Genomic DNA, 14,279 nt, shown 5'->3' on the forward strand with positions numbered 1-14,279 from the left:
TAAATTTAAACATGGGTCTAGCCAAATTGATAAATAGGTAACAGGGGCTAGCAGGAAAGCAAAAGAGAGAGAGCTGCCATCCGCAAAAATACGACGATTACAAGAGTGTTGGGTCATAAGCCCGCATGAAAGAGTGTTGGCTATATCAACTTAGAGCATAGATAAAAACCTCCTCTTAATAACTTGCATCGGATCAGCTAATATATATGTTGAAAAGATTGAAATGATAAAATGATGAGTTTTTCACAACTCCATGAATAAATAGAACAAATATACAATAAGAGAGTAAGTTATAATGTGATTAATTTATTACGTTTATACATGATAATGTGATTAATGTCATTTTTTTAGAGTGCTATAAATTAGAAAATCAGAAATAAAAATGAAAAAGAGGAAGAAAACGTGTTCACATCAAGATAAAGTATCATAAGAAATATTTGTGATAAAAAATTAATTATCATTTTTGTTTATGATACTTTAAGAATAATTTAATTTTTTTATATAAAAATATAAAAAAGATTAATTAGCATTTCGGTTTAGGATGTTTTAAGAGTAACTTAAATATTTTTTTATAACAGAAAAATTATAAAAATTATTAATTAGAATTTCTATTTAGAAAACTTCATGGTTAGTTTAATTTATTTTTATAAAAACTAGAAAACAATTATCAAAAAAATATGTAGGATATTTCGAATGTAGTTTAAACATTTGTTTTTATAAAAAAACATTAATTATAATTTCTTTTTAGAATACTTCAAGGGTAGTTTAAATGTTTTTTAATTAATTTGCATTTCTATTTAAGATACTTTAAGGATAATTTAATTTTTTTATGAAAAATAAAAGCAAATTATAGAAAAATAATTAGCATTTCAGTTTAGGATACTTTAAAAGTAAATAGTTTTTTTTATAACAAATAAAACAAATTAATTAGAATTTATGTTTAGGATTATTGAATGATAGTTTAAATGTTTTATAAAAAATAAAAAAAACATTTATAAAAAAATTATTTAAGATACTTCAAGTGTAATTTAAATATTTTTTATAAGAAATGAAAAAAATTATAAAAAAATTAATTAGTGTTTCTATTTAAGATAATTGAAGGGTAGTTTAAATATTTTTTTTATAAAACATAGAAAAACTTTATAAAAAAGAAATTATTTAGGATAAGGTAGTTTAAATATTTTTTTATAAAAATAAAATTATAAAAAAATTAATTAGACATAGTCACCAAACCCAATGCTCTTGGCTTATGCTTGGTCGCCAGACCCAAGTCTCTTGGGTTTGTCTTGTCTGTAAAACCTAAAAGCTTATAAAAAATAAAAATAAATTAAAAAAATAAATTGTTATTGGAAAAAATCTTTGTTAACAAAGGGTTGTTATTTTTAGTTTGTTTGATTTTGTGGTCAAACCTGTGTTTAGATATGTTTTAAAAATAAATTTAATATAAAGAAATAATTAAATTAAAATGTTTTTAGTGTTATTAAAAATAAAAAATATTCAAAAAACATTTTTTTTTTATATATTTTTAAATAAAAAATACTTAAAAAAAAACAATAACTAGCTAGGTAAAATTTCTCCCATGTCAAGGGAAGTTCCTATTGGAGTCATAAACCTCGTGCCAATGGCTTGGAAACTAGTCATTGTTGAAGTATGGTTAGTTCTACTTTTAGTTCTCTGCAGCAGATAGGATATTTGCATCAACTCCAGTTTTCCCTCATCGGATTACTCTGAACAACAATCCAAGTCTGTACAAGATCCGACAGAACTTCAAAAAAATGGATTGACAAGAACTTGACCAGGTTCATTGAAGGACTATATTTTTTTATTAATATAAATATTGAGATTAATTTGCATACACTTTAATTAATTTACAAGCTTTAATATTAACGATTATATAAACCCTTAATAATATTAAATTTCATATGAAACTTAAACCGGTGTCCTCTACAAAACAAATTTAAGATATAGTTGAATTATTCCCGGTTGTTACGGGTACTGATCCATAGTCAATTAAACTATCCATGAAGTTTTCTAAATTTAAGTTGATTGAAGGATTATATTTATTTTTATTAATATAGATATTCAGATTAATTTGTATGCACTTAATTAGTTTACAAATTTAATATTATTGATTATATGAACTTTTAATATAAAACTTAAACTGGTTTCCTCTACAAAACAAATTTAAGATATAGTTGAATTATTCCCGGTTGTTACGGGTACTGATCTATAATCAAGTTAGTTACATGCTGTTAAGTTGGTTACAGCCGCATATATATATATAACTAACTAATTACAAGTCATAATCATTGAATAACAGAAGAAGAAGATTTAATAAGTCTCATTCCTATCATCACTCTTTCTTTCTCTCTGTATCTTAAAAGCCTGTGATACACGTTAACAACAGGGAGCAGGACCCTGACCATCTAAGGCTTCCACAAGTGTGAAAACAAACTCAACGAAGACCAGAGATGCGTATATGCTTGCTGCTGCTCGTGTTTCATGATACAAATTAAACCCTTTCACGTCAATTACGATATCTTCCATTGAATACATTGAAATGATCAAACTGCTAGAAAAAACTTTCGAGATTAAAGTTTCTTCCATATAATTCTTTGCTTTTTATCACCCTTTGTTCACTTTTCTGCCTGCTTGTCAAAAGTGAGAGGACTTGACATTGTAGAGACCTTTATCCATTCATGGTATACACATTAGAGGCAGTGTGCATGTGAACGTAGGACTTCCCAGTTACTCCCCAATGACAGATATTAGACACTCCATTCAATCTTTGCACCTTCTCTCTATGTCCACTTTTGTTCAAAGAAACACATCGCCATAATCTTCATTACAACTAGCTCTGTTTTGCAATCTCCCATTCCTACATCATATATACATGTCATGAAAGAGTTTTGGGTATATCAGCTTAGAGTATAGACAAAAACCTACTCTTAATAACTTGCGATAAGATTGAAATGATAAAACGATGAGTTTTTCACAACTCAATGAATTAATAAATAGAACCAAACATACAATAAGAGACTAAGTTGTAATGTGATTAATTTATTAGGTCAATACATGATAATAATAATATAACTAAGCATACCAATAACACATAAATATAGTTAAAGTTATGTTATTCTTCTTGAGTGCTAAAAATTAGAAAATCAGATATAAGAATTAAGAGGGGAAGAAAATGTGTTCACATCAAGGTAAAAGTATCATAACAAATTAATATGTATGATAAAAAATTAATTAGCATTCTTATTTAGAATATTTTACGGATAATTTAATTTTACCATTGCAGCAGACATGGTATTCGCATGAACTCTAGCTTTCCCTCATCGAATTACTCTTAACAACAATCTAAGTCTGTACAAGAAAGAAAGAATATATTGAAGTGATCAAATTGCTAGAAAAAACTTTCGAGATTAAAGTTTCTTTCATAGAATTCCTCGCTTTTTATCACCCTTTATTTACTTTTCTGCTTGCTTGTCAAGCACGAGAATTTAGAGAAAAAGCAAAAGTGAGAAGACTTGACATTGTAGAGACCTATATCCATTCATAGTATGCACAAGGCAGTGTGCATGTGAACGCAGGACTTTCCAGTTAATGTCGCAAACTATGATATGGAAAGGGGAAAGGAAGTTGAGATGGAATTTGATCCTACTGGAAATAGCTTTGAAAATAAATAATTAATCCCTATGATCTTAAATCTATTTGTAATTTGATCCTTTTCTCCATTTCATGATCTTTTTCAATTTATTTTATTTCTTTATATGAAATAGTAAAATGGAAAAAAAGATAAGATGGAAAATTTAATAAATTTATTTTATCTTCTTAAAGCCAGGATGAGTGTTTAATTCATTTTAAAGAGGGATTGAAAATAATAATAAATTTATTTATTTAAATTTTATGCACTATTACTAGCCTAGTTAATTTCAACTTAACTAGAGAAGATATGTAATAATCAATGATTTTTTTAAAAAAACCATTCTAATCACGTTTTCCTACCTATAAATAGTACTTCTCCATGGAAGAACCTCATCTACCATAGCAAACCATATCCTATATCTCTTGAAAAAACACACCATGACGACGTCCTTACTAAACAATCCATTCTTCTCCTCCTTTCTCCACATCCTGTTTTTGCTCCTTCACATATTCAACTCTTCTTCTTTCTTTGCTCTAGCTGAACACACTTCCTCCACAACTTCGCTATTTGGTAATAATAATACAGAAGCTAAGGCTCTTCTCCAATGGAAAGCCAGTCTTGACAACCAAAGCCAATCTGTCCTTTCTTCTTGGGTCGGCATCAGCCCTTGCATTAACTGGATTGGAATCACCTGTGGCAATTCTGGAAGCGTCACCAATTTGACACTTGAAAGTTTTGGCTTGAGAGGTACGCTTGATGATTTCAACTTCTCGACCTTCCGTAATCTTTTTGTTCTTGACCTTGCGAACAATTCTCTTTCTGGAACCATCCCACATGAAATTGGAAAATTAAGAAACTTAGCTCTCCTTAATCTCTACGTGAACCAACTTTCTGGTTCCATTCCTCGAGAAATTGGGTTGTTAGAGTCTCTCAATGAACTTAACTTGGCAAGTAATGTTTTAACCGGTAGAATCTCTTATTCCAGTGGAAAATTAAGAAATTTAACTTTCCTAGCTCTTTCTACGAACGAACTCTCTGGTCCCATCCCTTATTCTATTGGAAACTTGACAAACCTATCTGAGCTTTATCTTTACGATAACAAACTCTCTGGTCCTATCCCTTCTTCTATTGGAAACTTGACAAGCTTATTCGTACTCAATCTTTGGGGTAACAAACTTTCTGGTTCCATTCCTCAGGAAATTATGTTGTTAGAGTCTCTCAATCACCTTGAGCTGTCAAGTAATATTTTAACCGGTAGAATCCCTTATTCCATTGGAAATTAAGAAATTTATCTTTTCTTGGTCTTTCTAATAACCAACTCTCTGGTCTCATCCCTTCTTCTATTAGAAACTTGACAAGCGTATATGAGCTCTATCTTGCGGAAAACAATCTCACTAGTCCCATTCCTCAGGAAATTGGGTTGCTAGAGTCTCTCTATCAACTTACCTTGTCACGTAACAAATTTCACGGCCCATTGCCCTCACAGATGAACAATCTCACCCATTTGCTGCTTTTGGATTTGGTGAACAACGAATTCACTGGTCATTTGCTGGCAGATGTATGCCATGGAGGAGTATTGAAAACCTTTAGTGCTTCCCACAACTACTTCTCAGGTTCAATCCCGGAAAGCTTGAAAAACTGCACTGGTTTACACCGACTAAGACTTGACTGGAATCAGTTAACAGGAAATATTTCTGAGGTTTTTGGTGTCTATCCACGTCTGCATTATATTGATTTGAGTTACAATAATTTTTATGGTGAGCTCTCTTCAAAATGGGGAGATTGTCGTAACATGACAAGCCTTAAAATCTCAAACAATAATGTTTCTGGTAAGATACCACCAGAGCTTGGGAAGGCTGCTCAATTACACTTGATAGATTTGTCATCAAATCAGTTAAAAGGAGCCATCCCCAAAGATTTAGGGGGTTTGAAGTTGTTGTACGAGCTTCTTCTTAACAACAACCATCTTTCAGGTGCCATTCCCTTAGATATTAAGATGCTTTTGTTAGGAGATCCAAACATTCAAACACACATAAATTTACGTGGTTCGGCAACTTGCCTACTCCACGGAGCTACTGGTTTGTATTAATCAAGCTCAAAAGCAATACAAACAACAAAACAAGGAGGAGGAGAAAACTTCTCAACTCAACTCAACTCTCACCCTTAGCTCTCTTTCTGTGTTTCTCTCTATCTCGTGGTGCACATCAGCTATCAATGGCACTCTCTATTTATAGCTGATGTGGGAGACAAGTTTCTTCTTTAGTCAACAATGGTGGGCAACAATTTCTTTGGTTAGGCACCCACCATGCAACCACCATTGACTTTAGCCATGTCTAACATGGCTGCCACCAACCATGTTGTGTCCACACCCAACAATCTCCCACTTGGACACAAATGGCGCTAGATCTGTTTTTTAATCTTTAAGTCCAACTGAAGCTTTACACAGCTTCAGTTTATCAAGAGTGACTCCTTTGGTTAACATGTCAGCTGGATTCTTGCTTCCACAGATCTTTTCAAGTAACAGTTGTTCATCGTCGAGCAGTTGCCGGATGAAGTGATATTTGATCTGTATGTGCTTTGTTCTGGAGTGAAATGCTGGATTCTTGGCAAGGAAGATTGCACTCTGACTGTCACTATACAAAGTACCCTTTCCATCCATCTTGCCCAATTCTTGCAGGAAACTCTGTAGCCATACTATCTCTTTTGCGGACTCTGAAACTGCAACATATTCAGCTTCTGTCGTTGAAAGAGCAACTATCTTTTGCAAGGTAGAACTCCAAGAAACAGCAGTGCCTCCTAGAGTGTATATATAACCTGTAGTACTCTTTCTGCTATCAACATCTCCTGCTAGATCAGCATCTACAAAGCCTTCAAGTTTCAAACCGCCAGCTGTGAAAATAAGACATGTCTCCGATGAGCCTTTTAAGTACCTCATGATCCATTTCACTGCCTCCCAATGCTGCTTTCCAGGATTGCTCATATATCGGCTTATAACTCCCACTGCATGGGCAATATCTAGTCTAGTACAGACCATGGCATACATCAAAGAGCCGATAGCTGAGGCGTATGGAATCTGGTCCATGTATCCACGTTCTAGCTCAGTTTTTGGTGACTGGTCTCTACTGAGCTTGAAATGATTCCCCAGAGGTGTACATACTGGCTTAGCATTATCCATACTAAACCTGCTAAGAACCTTCTTGACATACTCTGCCTGTGAAAGCTTTAGTATGCCTTTGTCTTTGTCTCTGATGATTCTCATGCCAAGTATTTGTTTAGCAGCTCCCAGATCCTTCATTTCAAACTGTTTTGACAACTGTTGCTTTAGCTTGTCAATCTCTTCCATGCTGGAACCTGCAATTAACATATCATCCACATATAGCAGTAGAATGATATAGGAGTTGTCAAAATGTTTGACATAGCAACAATGATCAGCCTGACATTTTGTGTATCTCGTACTACACATGAAGTTATCAAACTTCTTGTACCACTGTCTTGGAGCTTGCTTCAAACCACTTGTTTTGCAAGGCCTTCTTTCCTTCAGGCAGTTTGGTTAACTCCCAAGTCTTGTTCTTCAGCAATGACTCCATCTCGTCCTTCATGGCTAACTCCCACTTGCTCGAGTTTCCATCTTGTAAGGATTCTTCATAAGTTAATGGTTCACCACCATCGGTCAGCAAGATATAATTCAGTAGAAGTGTGAACCGTTGTGGAGGCTTTATAGTCCTGGAAGACCTGCGAACAGCTGGTTCACTTGGCTCTGCACTATCTTGTGTAGAAGTGGTGGGTACTGAAGTGCTTGAACTGTCTTGTATGAACTCTTGAGTGGTAACATCAGGAAGCCCTTCTAATTGTATGAATTCAGATTTCTGTGGACTCGTATCTGAATCAGTTATTTCTAGTTCTGTACTTGATTTGTCTTTGTACAAAACTTTCTCGTTGAAGATCACGTTCTTGCTTCTGATAATCTTCCTGTTTTGATCATCCCAGAACCGAAATCCAAATTCTTCATCTCCATAACCAATAAAGAAACATTTCTTTGATTTGGCATCCAGCTTGTTGCGAGCATCAGAGTCTACATGCACATAGGAAACACACCCAAAGACTTTTCGGTGAGAAAGCTGTACTTCTTTTCCTCTCCAGACTTCCTCGGGCAGTCTGAACTCCAAAGGTACTGATGGTCCACGGTTGATCAAGTAAACTGCAGTATGAACTGCATCAGCCCAGAATGTTTGAGGTAGCCCAGAATGCAACCTCATGCTTCTAGCTCGTTCATTGATGGTCCGGTTCATCCGTTCAGCAATACCATTCTGTTGTGGTGTGCCTGGAACTGTCTTTTCCATTCTGATACCGTTGACAGCGCAATACTCCTTGAAACCTCCATCAATGTATTCTCCTCCATTATCAGATCGTAAGCATTTCAGCTTCGAACCTGATTCAGTCTCAACCATAGCCTTCCATTTCTTGAATGTGTCAAACACATCAGATTTATTTTTCAGAAAGTAGACCCATACCTTTTTGCTAAAGTCATCAATAAAAGTGACATAGTACCGAGAACCGCCAAGAGATGCTACTGGAGCTGGTCCCCATAAATCTGTGTGCACCAGTTCTAGTTTTCTTGGTCTTAAGGTCCTGCCAACCTGTAAGAAACTGAGCTTCTTCTGTTTTCCGAGAACACAGCTTTCACAAATGTCTAGATCAACATTTTTTAATTCTGGCAGCTTTCCCTTTGACTAAAGTATCTTCATCCCCTTTTGACTCATATGGCCGAGTCTGCAATGTCATAGCTGTGCCTGATTTTCTGCTTCAGTAGAGGCAATTATATCTGCTGATCTTGTGGTCATATACAGGGTGCCGGTTTTCTTTCCACGAGCCAAAACCATTGCTCCCTTTGATACCTTCCACATTCCTCCAGAGAAAAGGATTGAATGGCCACTATCATCAAGTTGTCCGACCGAGATCAACTTCTTCTTTAGTTCAGGAACATGCCTTACATTTTGCAAGTTCCATGTAGATCCATTCATTGTCTTGATTTGCACATCTCCTATACCCACAATATCCAATGGTTGTCCATCGGCCAGATAGACTACCCCATAATTTCCAGCAGTGTAATTTTGCATCATTTCATGGTGTGGAGTACAGTGAAATGAAGCTCCAGAATCAAGAACCCAATCATCAATAGGACTATGTACTGCAAGGATCAAAGCATCTTGTACCTCATCTGTAGTGGCATTTGCAGAATCAGCTTCAGGTTTCTTTGGTTTTGTGCAACTCCTCATAAAATGGCCAGGTTTGCCACAATTCCAACATTCAACCTGCTTCCTGGGTCCAAACTTGCTTTTGCTTCTGTACCTGGATTTTGATCTGCCTCTGGATAAGCCTCTGTCTTGTCTCCTTCCTCGAGTGTTGATGTTGAAAGCTGAACCTGAACTTGAGCTTTCACCCGAGTCTTTTCTTCGTACTTCTTCAGCTAAAATCAGGTCTCGGATATCATCATACTTTAATTTGGATTTTCCAGCTGAGTTGCTTACGGCTGTTCTCATACCTTCCCAACTGCTTGGAAGTGAAGCTAGCAAAATAAGTGCTCGGATCTCATCATCAAACTCAATTTCAACGGATGACAATTGATTTGTGATAGTGTTGAAATTATTAAGATGCTGTGTAACAGAGGTGCTTTCTGTCATCTTCAGGTTGAACAGCTTCTTCATCAAGTGCACTTTGTTATTTGCTGATGGCTTCTCATACATCCCAGACAAGGCTTCCATCAATCTTGCTGTGGATTTCTCTTTTGTAACATTACGAGCAACTCTTCTTGACAATGATAGCCGGATAATGCCCAAGACTTGTCTATCAAGAATTTGCCAATCTTCTTCTGACATGTTTTCTGGCTTGCTCCCCAACAGAGGAAGATGAAGTTTCTTCCCATATAGATAATCTTCAATTTGCATTTTCCAATATCCAAAATCAGTTCCATCAAATTTTTCAATTCCTACAGCCTTTATTTCATCAGCCATTTTTACTCTTTCTCGGATTTGAATCTCAAAAATCTAACCTTACAGATGTGTCCGGAATGGCCAAAAACGCTGGAAACGACACTAAGATCACCCAAATCGGACTTCGGATGGCTCCGATTTAAACAATCAAAAATTGAGATAACTGGATGCTGCAGATGAAGCCACGTGGCAGGAGGAATAGTCTCTGCGCCACACCGGATCAAAACCCAGTTATGCTGACGTGGCAAGATGACATGTCAGACACGTAGGCAATGAGGGGTCCACCCAATCTGACGTGGCAGTTCCGAGGAGATTTTCTGCTGACGTGGCAGTGATGACGTGTCCGATGATGTGGCGGATGACGTGGCGGGTTGACCGGTCAAACTGCTGATGTGGCGGGGTGCGCGGCTGCTGACTGTGCCGGACGGCTGACGTGGCAGTGTCAATTTCCAGGAAACGGCGAGGAAGACGCGTGAAGCGCGTCTGTGCGCGTGGACAGTACTGGTGGCGGCGCGTGCAGGCGCGTGCAGGCATGCAGGATGTCGGATTTTCGCCGGGTTTTCACCAGTGAATTCCTCTCATCGTCCTCTTCACGGTGGTATGTTCAAAAACACGTTTTGAGAACTTTGATTTTTGAGTTTGGATCAAACACCCTCTTTTTTCAAGAACTTTCAAGAACAAGCTCTGATACCAGTTGTTAGGAGATCCAAACATTCAAACACACATAAATTTACGTGGTTCGGCAACTTGCCTACTCCACGGAGCTATTGGTTTGTATTAATCAAGCTCAAAAGCAATACAAACAACAAAACAAGGAGGAGGAGAAAACTTCTCAACTCAACTCAACTCTCACCCTTAGCTCTCTTTCTGTGTTTCTCTCTATCTCGTGGTGCACATCAGCTATCAATGGCACTCTCTATTTATAGCTGATGTGGGAGACAAGTTTCTTCTTTAGTCAACAATGGTGGGCAACAATTTCTTTGGTTAGGCACCCACCATGCAACCACCATTGACTTTAGCCATGTCTAACATGGCTGCCACCAACCATGTTGTGTCCACACCCAACACTGTATCCATATTCCGCATATGAGAGCCTTGCTTTCCGATCTTCAAATCCTTAATTTAGCATCTAATAATCTGAGTGGATTGATTCCAAAACAACTTGGGGAATGCTCAAATTTATTGATGCTGAACCTCAGCGGTAATAAATTTAGAGAAAGCATTCCAGGTGAGATAGGCTTTCTACTTTATCTTCAAGGTCTTGATCTTAGCTGAAATTTCCTGACCCGAGAGATACCGAGGCAACTTGGGCAGCTGCAAAGGTTGGAAACTCTGAATGTCTCTCACAACATGCTTTCTGGACGGATTCCGAGCACTTTCAACGACATGCTAAGCTTAACAACTGTGGATATATCATCCAATAAGCTACAAGGCCCCATTCCCGATATCAAAGCCTTCCACAACGCTTCATTTGAGGCATTAAGGGATAATATGGGTATATGTGGCAATGCCAGTGGTCTAAAGCCATGCAATCTTCCAACAAGCAGCAAAACTGTTAAGAGAAAGAGCAACAAGCTTGTGATTTTGATTGTATTCCCTCTTTTAGGAAGCTTGCTCTTAGAGTTTGGAGCTTTATTCATTCTCTGCAAAAGAGCTAGGAAGAGAAACGCTGAGCCAGAAAATGAACAAGATCGAAACATGTTCACGATATTGGGCCATGATGGGAAGAAGATGTATGAGAATATCGTTGAAGCTACAGAGGAATTCAACTCCAACTACTGCATTGGCGAAGGAGGATATGGAACTGTTTATAAAGCAGTGATGCCAACAGAACAGGTGGTTGCTGTGAAGAAACTTCACCGCTCACAAACAGAAAAGTTGTCCGATTTTAAAGCTTTTGAAAAGGAAGTTTGCGTGTTGGCAAATATTCGACATCGAAATATTGTGAAAATGTATGGATTTTGCTCACATGCAAAGCATTCTTTTTTGGTTTACGAGTTCATTGAAAGAGGAAGCTTGAGAAAGATTATAAGCAGTGAGGAACAAGCAATTGAGTTCGATTGGATGAAAAGGCTAAACGTTGTGAAAGGGGCGGGTGGAGCTTTATCCTATCTACACCATTCTTGCTCTCCTCCAATCATTCATCGAGACATTACCAGCAATAATATCCTTCTGGACTTGGAATATGAAGCACACATCTCCGACTTTGGCACAGCTAGATTGTTGATGCCTGACTCATCCAACTGGACCTCATTTGCAGGTACTTTTGGATATACTGCTCCAGGTGCGTAGCTTTATTTCAACATTAAGTTACTATATAATGTGTAACAGTGAAGATAATATATAGTGTTTTTTTAGCTTTTCTTATAGAGTCTTTTCTTTCATCTATTTGATAAAAAACCATGCATAATCATGTTTATTTGGCAGAGCTAGCTTACACAATGAAGGTGACTGAAAAATGCGATGTCTACAGCTTCGGAGTGGTAACAATGGAGGTGATGACAGGAAGGCACCCAGGCGATCTCATTTCAGCACTCCTATCACCAGGATCTTCGTCATCATCGTCGATGCCACCGATTGCTCAGCATACTCTATTGAAGGATGTGTTAGACCACCGCATCTCGCTTCCTAAAAAAGAAGCAGCAGAGGGCGTTGTCCACATGATGAAAATTGCACTTGCATGCTTGCAACCCAATCCCCAATCTCGGCCTACAATGGAAAAAATTTCTTTCGAGCTGACAACCAAGTGGCCTCCACTGCCCAAGGCATTTTCCACATTAAGTTGGGAGATCTCTTCTCCACTGCCTAAGGCTACTTCTATTCGATTATCTAAGATATCTTCTCCACATGAATTTTATCATCAAACCTTTTTTCACACTAAGTGGCCTCCGCTGCCTAAGGCATTTTGCACAATAAGTTTGGGAGATCTCTTAATCTCATAGTGTATGACTACTTCTATTCGATTATCAGTTGGAACGATAATTATTTGTAATATGAACTTCATTTCTTTAGCGGATGAAAAACTTTTTATAATACTGATTTGAATTTTTAATTTTTACTCCTATAAATAAATATTATTATTATTATTTAGTATTATTATATATAATAAAATAGATGATAATCGATGCACGTTGAAAATTTTAGCAATCTCGTGATTATTTTCATAATCATGTGATTTGTTGTCTGCTTTCATTGGCTATAAATAGCCAATGAAATGAAGACACAAAAGGGAAGAAGATAAAAAATTCATTCTGAATTTCAATTCTGAATCCGAGCATTACTATTTGTGTTACTATTTGGGTACTATTTATTTTTCTTATACTTTTTCTACACGCTAGTAAGATATTAAATTTTTTTTAAACAAATTGAAAAATACCAAAAATATCCCAACCGTTAGATCTAATAGTGTTTAAATCTGAGCCTTTGATTTCTTAGGATACACTAGGCTTTACCACACCAGATTAAAACCCAAATCAATCTCAGCCTTTAAAATAATCTGCCCTTCAATCCTGTTACGCCATGTCAGTAGGTGTACCCAGCACTCCATACACCGTAGCCCATTCAATCGTGACCGTCTGATCAACTTGAAGATCAAACCAATCACAGCTGCACGATCTGTTCATCCGAGATCCAACGGTGCCCAGGCTTCAGACGCACGAGTTCACCATACACTCGTCCACACCGTAGCAACACTCAGAGCTTCTCTCACCTCTCGCCGGCAATTCTCTCTCTCTTCGCCAATCTCCACCACAGAAACGTGAATCGCCTCCTCTGAAGCAAAACCCCTGTCGTGTTACACTTTTTCACCGGCAATTTTGGCCGGAAAGAGGCTGCGACCATCATCGGCCAATCAACATTCAAGTCGTCGATTTTCCCTCCTCAGCCATCAACGGCCAACGAGACCACCACCATCAGAATCCTCGTCCTCAGATCGACCAGAATCGACCATTGTTTGGCTCGAATCTCACCGAAAAATTTCTTCGCCGTCAATAGTAACCGTGCGTGAGCCACACGCGCCGCCAGTGGCATTTTTGTAAATTTTCGATAAATCCGAGGTTATTTCAGTCTTTTGCCTATACAGGGGTACTTAGGTAATTTTCTATGATATTTTATGGTATTGTTTGATATTTTTATATATAAATACTTGTAAATTTTTGCATGTGAAAAAAAAAACAAAAAAGAACCAAAATAAATAACGACGCGGGTTCAACACCCATTTTATCATATCACTGTTCATGGGTCAAAAACCCAATTTTCAAGTATTGATATATCTATTTGTGAATGATATCAAAATAATTTTTATTTTATAAAATAAATATTATTTGTGGACACGTCTCTTTTATTTACAGAAAAGGACCGATGTCAAAAAATTTAAATACCAAATATGGATTATCTCCATTATTATTTATTTTGGTAAATCAGATGTAACTCTCCTTTTTAGGGATAAACGTCGACATTTTAGATAAAGTCTCCTAATTTTAGGGACTGATGTCATTTTTAACGTGTCTCCTATTTTTAGGGACCGACGTTAACCATGTTAAAAATTTACAAATAAACGCAAAATGTAATAGCATTTGAATTAAAATAAGAAAAACACACAAGTAAGGTAAACTTTCTCTGAAAGGATGTTTTAAGGG

At 36.8% G+C, this 14,279-nt stretch overlaps 1 pseudogene; it reads left to right on the forward strand.

Annotated features, from left to right (window-relative positions):
- The first annotated feature begins 4,041 nt into the window (after window positions 1-4,041).
- Window positions 4,042-12,584, forward strand: LOC105114319 (probable LRR receptor-like serine/threonine-protein kinase At4g08850; annotated as a pseudogene).
- Window positions 12,585-14,279: the final 1,695 nt, after the last annotated feature.

This window comes from Populus euphratica, unplaced genomic scaffold, assembly GCF_000495115.2.
Source record: "Populus euphratica unplaced genomic scaffold, PopEup_1.0 scaffold513.1, whole genome shotgun sequence".
Lineage (NCBI taxonomy): Eukaryota > Viridiplantae > Streptophyta > Magnoliopsida > Malpighiales > Salicaceae > Populus > Populus euphratica.